Source organism: Rhamphochromis longiceps, linkage group LG11 (genome assembly GCF_057381845.1).
Source record: "Rhamphochromis longiceps isolate RC_006_pf linkage group LG11, R_longiceps_female_GT1.1, whole genome shotgun sequence".
NCBI classification, from domain to species: domain Eukaryota; kingdom Metazoa; phylum Chordata; class Actinopteri; order Cichliformes; family Cichlidae; genus Rhamphochromis; species Rhamphochromis longiceps.
The window spans coordinates 37,550,235-37,558,141 of NC_140567.1; positions in this window are offsets into that span (position 1 = coordinate 37,550,235).

The window sequence follows — 7,907 nt, forward strand, 5'->3', positions numbered from 1 at the left end:
CCTAGGATCACTGGACTAAATGACTACAGACCCGTGGCTCTGACATCTGTGGTCATGAAGTCATTTGAGCGCCTGGTTCTCTCCTATCTCAAGACCCTCACGGCCCCCCTCCTGGACCCCCTGCAGTTTGCATACAGAGCCAACAGGTCTGTAGATGACGCCATCAACATGGCCCTACACTTCATCCTGCAGCATCTGGACTCCCCAGGAACCTACGCCAGGATCCTGTTTGTGGACTTCAGCTCTGCCTTCAACACCATCCTTCCAGACCATCTCCAAGGCAAGCTTTCCCAGATGAATGTGCCTGATCCCATCTGCCGGTGGATCACTGACTTCCTGTCGGACAGGAAGCAGCACGTGAAGCTGGGAAAGAATGTCTCGGACTCCCGGACCATCAGCACCGGCTCCCCTCAGGGCTGTGTTCTTTCTCCTCTGCTCTTCTCCCTGTACACCAACTGCTGCACCTCCACCCACCAGTCTGTCAAGCTAATCAAGTTTGCAGATGACACCACCGTTATTGGACTCATCTCGGACAGGGATGAGTCTGCCTACAGGAGGGAGGTTGAACGTCTGGTGTCTTGGTGCAGCCACAACAACCTGGTGCTGAATGCCCAGAAGACAGTGGAGATTATTGTGGACTTCAGGAAGCACACAGCCCCACTCCCCCCCATCATCCTGACTGACACCCCCATCACCTCTGTGGACTCATTCCGCTTCCTGGGTACCACCATCACCCAGGACCTGAAGTGGGAGCCCACCATCACCTCCGTCATTAAGAAAGCCCAGCAGAGGATGTACTTCCTGAGGCAGCTGAAGAAATTCAACCTGCCAACACGGACGATGATGCAGTTCTACACTGCAATCATCGAGTCCATCCTCACCTCCTCCATCACCGTGTGGTACGCTGGAGCCACTATCAGGGACAAACAGAGACTGCAGCGTGTTGTGAGCTCTGCTGAGAAGGTGATTGGCTGCAGACTCCCATCTCTGCAGGACCTGTACACCTCCAGGACACTGGGGCGTGCAGCTCGGATCTCAGCTGACCCTTCTCACCCTGGACACAGTCTGTTTGACCTGCTCCCCTCAGGCAGGAGGCTCCGGTCCATTCACACCAGAACCTCTCGCCATAAGAACAGTTTCTTCCCCTCTGCTGTTGGACACATGAACAATAACCATATGACTGTTCGCACCACAAACACATGACACTGCACTGTCATGTGCAGTGCAGTGTGTTCACTGCATCATTCCATGTTTGCAATGATCACCACCTGCACTCATGTATATATCTTTCTACATAGCACTTTTAATTCTTATTCTTATTTTTATTTTCATGTCTATTTAAGCATTTATGACAGTATGTTTGCACTGAAGCACCGCAGCAATTTCCTAATGTTGTAAACCTGCTCAACATTTGGCAATAAAACCCTTCTGATTCTTCTGATTCTGATTCTGATTCTGATTCTGAAAACACAGATACATTTAGTAACGAGGACCTGAGCATTCACAGTGTGAAGACCTTGTTGTGTATTCACTATTATTATTATTATTGTTTGTGAAGGTTCTCAGTCATCCAGGTCATCGTAGTCTAAGGAGCTTAGAAAGAAAAGTGTCTGGACTTCTTTAAGTTGCTTGAAGACGTTTCACCTCTCATCCGAGAAGCTTCTTGAAGACCATGGCATGAAGACCATCACTGGATTCAGGCCAACCAACAGCAGGGGAGCTGAGGGAGGTGAGAATAGAGCCAACGAGTTGAATCTGTTTTTCAATAGATTCAACACCACAGTGTCTGCTCACTCCCCCACAACCTCACCTGTAGTCAGCCTGGAACCCAGAGCCACACCACTGTGCCAGCCTCTCTCTTCACATGGCGCTGTTGCCTCCTGTGAGATTCCTGACACCCCTCCCCCACCCATCACCTTCACTCAATACCAGATAGAGATGCAAATGAGGAGACTTCACTCAGGCAAGTCTGCTGGACCAGACGGAGTGAGTCCCCTTGTCCTCAAGACCTGTGGCCCCCAGCTGTGTGGAGTCTTTCATAAACTGTTTATGCTGAGTCTGAGTCTGCAGAGGGTCCCGGTGATGTGGAAGACATCATGCCTCGTCCCTGTACCAAAGACGCCACGTCCCAGTGGCCCCCAGGATTACAGGCCCGTGGCACTGACCTCCCACATCATGAAGACCCTGGAAAGGCTCATCCTGGACCAGCTGCGACCCATTGTAAGACCACATCTGGATCCCCTTCAGTTCGCTTATCAGCCTCGTCTCGGAACTGAGGACGCCATCATCTACCTGCTCAATCGTGTCTACACCCATCTGGACCAGCCGGCGAGCACTGTGAGGGTCATGTTTTTTGACTTTTCCAGTGCTTTCAACAGCATCAGGCCGACCCTCCTGGGTGATAAGTTAGCAGCGATGCAGGTGGATGCTTCTCTGGTGTCCTGGATTGTTGATTACCTGACAGGAAGACCACAATATGTACGTCTCCCACAGTGTGTGTCTGACAAGGTGATCAGCCACACAGGGGCACCACAGGGGACTGTCCTCTCCCCCTTCCTCTTCACCCTCTACACCACAGACTTCAGCCACTGCACAGAGACCTGCCATCTTCAGAAGTTTTCTGATGACTCTGCGGTGGTTGGATGCATCAGCAGGGATGATGAGACAGAGTACCGGGCTGTGATCGACTCCTTTGTCACGTGGTGTGAGCAGAATCATCTGCAGCTCAACGTGGCAAAGACCAAGGAACTGATCGTGGACTTCAGGAAGACCAGGAAACACTTGACCCCTGTTTCAATCCAGGGGGTCAGTGTTGACATTGTGGAGGACTATAAATACCTTGGAGTACACATTGACAATAAACTGGACTGGGCTAAAAACACCACAGCACTTTACAGGAAGGGCCAGAGTCGTCTCTATTTTTTGAGGCGACTGAGGTCCTTCAACATCTGCCAGAAAATGCTGAGGATTTTCTATGAGTCTGTTGTGGCCAGTGCGATCCTCTATGCTGTTGCATGCTGGGGGAGCAGGCTGAGGGTCGCAGATGCCAACAGACTTAATAAACTAATCCGTAAGGCCAGCAATGTTGTGGGGATGGAGCTGGACACCCTCAAGGTGGTGTCGGAGAGGCGGATGCTGTCCAAGATAAAGACAATGTTGGATAACACCTCCCACCCACTCCATGACATGCTGGTCAGTCACAGGAGCTCGTTCAGTGAGAGACTGAGATTACCGAAAAGCACCACTGAACGACACAGGAAATCTTTCCTGCCTGTGGCTCCCTGTACAAGGCATCCACTTAACACACTGGTTACTGCTATAACTACACATGTTTCTTTTCCAACTATTTATTTATGAGTGACTTATGTATGTACAGTGGGGCAAAAAATCTACGCCCTTGCCTGGTGTAATGTTTTTCAGCTAAAAAGAAACATGGCCTGACTCCTACCTAACTATATAAAGAGCAACTGAAGGTTAAATGCAGCTAATATGTCCTGTTTTAAGCCAGGCACTTACACCTCCACTCCCCTGCGTCTCAGCCACCATCGCTCTGGCAGCAAGAGCGCCAGAGCCAGAGGAGGGGGGAGCTGGAACAAACCATTTTGGGAGGGGGGAGGGGTTATCTATACTTTTGTTGTTAAAATGTTATGTCTCAACCAAGTACTGTATGCTTTTTATATTTTTAGCAGTGTGTCACACAAACAGCAAATATTGTCAAAAAAAGTAAGAAATCTTTGGGGGTGCTTTGATTCATTCAGCACCCCCGAAAATGGGCTAAAATCGCCCCTGCTCCAAACATTGTGGTGTCTCTACTGCTGCACTTGAACGTGTCCTCACCCACAGCATCTCATCATGATATAATAGTTGCAATAGGTTTGCAGTGGATAAGAAGGATTGCAAAAATTCAGTCATGGCAGTATAAAAGACAACTTTCATGCCTGAAAATGGGTCAGAGGTGAAAAGTTGTATTTTCGGGCTTTGAAAAGTATCATGTTGAAAATGAATCTTCCTTTAACAAACTGAACAATTTTCTGTTAATCAGAGGTGGAACAACCATTTGAATTGCACATGTCTGTCATGTGACCTCTGTTTTTGCCAGGTAGAAACGATGGAGTCTCTCATTCAGCTGCTTTCAGAGACACTGGGGAATCTGAGTGACAGCGAGCTCATGGACTTAAAGAAAGGCCTCAAGAGGAAATATAACTCAGCCGTCCCATGGAGGTTGCTGAAGGTGGCAGACACAGTGTTTTTAATGTTACAGGCTTATGGCCAACAGTCAGTAAAGAAAACCATGGAGGTTTTAAAGGAGATGAAGATGACGGATCTGACTCAGCAGCTTTCAGACAGCAGCTCAGAGCCAACAAGTAAGTAAATAGTTAAAAATACCAAAACTTGTTCTCAACATATTCCCTCATCCTCTCTGTGCAGAGCTCAGCTTTTATTCAGTAAGATGCAGAATGACAATCATAATGTAATCAATTAGACTGGATAAGCTCTTTGGGTGGCTCGGGCCCATCGTCCTGTAGGCCCACCACCTGCAGGGGGCAGTGCAGTGGGTGGGTTTAACATGTACTGAGTGGTGGTCAAAGGCAGAGGCCCTTCTTATCCAATTCTCAGTTATATGTGTGTCCTAAAAAAAGTGATTCATTTGCCTGAATAATAATAATAGTGGTCTAAGAAGCTTGGAAAGAAAAGCATGTGAGTGGGTGTTAAGGCGTCTGGGAAGGATCTCAACACTGGATTATAGATGGCAGACAGTTGGTGTCGTAAACCACCGCCACTGTTCAAAGATGGTCGCTCACAGTGGACAGAAATGGCTTCTTTCACTCCTCTTTCAAACCATCTGTCCTGTCTGTCCGTGTGTACATTGGCATCCTCGAGGATGCCAATGTACACACGGCTTATGACACCAACTCTCTGCCATCTATAATCCAGTTCTGAGATCCTTCCCAGACGCCTTAACGCCCACTCACATCCTGGGGCGTCTGATCTCAGGAAATCACATGATAGGGTGGGGCCAGGTTTCACATTGAGCTCACCTGAAACCCTGGCTGATTGTGACCCACACCCGTTTTCACACCTTGGCTCATGTGATTAGGTAGAGGATCATCAGGGGGTCCTTCGTCCGTCTTTGGGGGGAAACTCCCACTGGGTTTAAATCTGGGACTCTCCACCATTTGATCCTAGAACTGAAGAAACAGAATCAGAATCAGAATACTTTATTGATCCCTGGGGGAAATTATTTTTTGTTACAGTGCTCCATTTTAAACCAACATTAAGACAAGACAGACAATACACTAACTAAGAATAGTACAATATATACATATATATACATACATACAGTGGGGCAAAAAAGTATTTAGTCAGCCACCGATTGTGCAAGTTCCCCCACCTAAAATGATGACAGAGGTCAGTAATTTGCACCAGAGGTACACTTCAACTGTGAGAGACAGAATGTGAAAAAAAAATCCATGAATCCACATGGTAGGATTTGTAAAGAATTTATTTGTAAATCAGGGTGGAAAATAAGTATTTGGTCAATAACAAAAATACAACTCAATACTTTGTAACATAACCTTTGTTGGCAATAACAGAGGTCAAACGTTTACTATAGGTCTTTACCAGGTTTGCACACACAGTAGCTGGTATTTTGGCCCTTTCCTCCATGCAGATCTTCTCGAGAGCAGTGATGTTTTGGGGCTGTCGCAGAGCAACACAGACTTTCAACTCCCGCCACAGATTTTCTATGGGGTTGAGGTCTGGAGACTGGCTAGGCCACTCCAGGACTTTCAAATGCTTCTTACGGAGCCACTCCTTTGTTGCCCGGGCGGTGTGTTTTGGATCATTGTCATGTTGGAAGACCCAGCCTCGTTTCATCTTCAAAGTTCTCACTGATGGAAGGAGGTTTTGGCTTAAAATCTCACGATACATGGCCCCATTCATTCTGTCCTTAACACGGATCAGTCGTCCTGTCCCCTTGGCAGAAAAACAGCCCCATAGCATGATGTTTCCACCCCCATGCTTCACAGTAGGTATGGTGTTCTTGGGATGCAACTCAGTATTCTTCTTCCTCCAAACACAACGAGTTGAGTTTATACCAAAAAGTTCTACTTTGGTTTCATCTGACCACATGACATTCTCCCAATCCTCTGCTGTATCATCCATGTGCTCTCTGGCAAACTTCAGACGGGCCTGGACATGCACTGGCTTCAGCAGCAGAACACCTCTGGCACTGCGGGATTTGATTCCCTGCCGTTGTAGTGTGTTACTGATGGTGACCTTTGTTACTTTGGTCCCAGCTCTCTGCAGGTCATTCACCAGGTCCCCCCGTGTGGTTCTGGGATCTTTGCTCACCGTTCTCATGATCATTTTGACCCCACGGGATGAGATCTTGCGTGGAGCCCCAGATGGAGGGAGATTATCAGTGGTCTTGTATGTCTTCCATTTTCTGATGATTGCTCCCACAGTTGATTTTTTCACACCAAGCTGCTTGCCTATTGTAGATTCACTCTTCCCAGTCTGGTGCAGGTCTACAATACTTTTCCTGGTGTCCTTCGAAAGCTCTTTGGTCTTGGCCATGGCGGAGTTTGGAGTCTGACTGTTTGAGGCTGTGGACAGGTGTCTTTTATACAGATGATGAGTTCAAACAGGTGCCATTCATACAGGTAACGAGTGGGGGACAGAAAAGCTTCTTACAGAAGACGTTACAGGTCTGTGAGAGCCAGAGATTTTCCTTGTGTGAGGTGACCAAATACTTATTTTCCACCCTGATTTACAAATAAATTCTTTACAAATCCTACCATGTGGATTCATGGATTTTTTTTTCACATTCTGTCTCTCACAGTTGAAGTGTACCTCTGGTGCAAATTACTGACCTCTGTCATCATTTTAGGTGGGGGAACTTGCACAATCGGTGGCTGACTAAATACTTTTTTGCCCCACTGTATGTATGTATATATATGTATATATTGTACTATTCTTAGTTAGTGTATTGTCTGTCTTGTCTTAATGTTGGTTTAAAATGGAGCACTGTAACAAAAAATAATTTCCCCCAGGGATCAATAAAGTATTCTGATTCTGATTCTGTTTCTTCAGTTCTAGGATCAAATGGTGGAGAGTCCCAGATTTAAACCCAGTGGGAGTTTCCCCCCAAAGACGGACGAAGGACCCCCTGATGATCCTCTACCTAATCACATGAGCCAAGGTGTGAAAACGGGTGTGGGTCACAATCAGCCAGGGTTTCAGGTGAGCTCAATGTGAAACCTGGCCCCACCCTATCATGTGATTTCCTGAGATCAGACGCCCCAGGATGTGAGTGGGCGTTAAGGCGTCTGGGAAGGATCTCAGAACTGGATTATAGATGGCAGAGAGTTGGTGTCATAAGCCGTGTGTACATTGGCATCCTCGAGGATGCCAATGTACACACGGACAGACAGGACAGATGGTTTGAAAGAGGAGTGAAAGAAGCCATTTCTGTCCACTGTGAGCGACCATCTTTGAACAGTGGCGGTGGTTTACGACACCAACTGTCTGCCATCTATAATCCAGTGTTGAGATCCTTCCCAGACGCCTTAACACCCACTCACATGCTTTTCTTTCCAAGCTTCTTAGACCACTATTATTATTATTCAGGCAAATGAATCACTTTTTTTAGGACACACATATAACTGAGAATTGGATAAGAAGGGCCTCTGCCTTTGACCACCACTCAGTACATGTTAAACCCACCCACTGCACTGCCCCCTGCAGGTGGTGGGCCTACAGGACGATGGGCCCGAGCCACCCAAAGAGCTTATCCAGTCTAATTGATTACATTATGATTGTCATTCTGCATCTTACTGAATAAAAGCTGAGCTCTGCACAGAGAGGATGAGGGAATATGTTGAGAACAAGTTTTGGTATTTTTA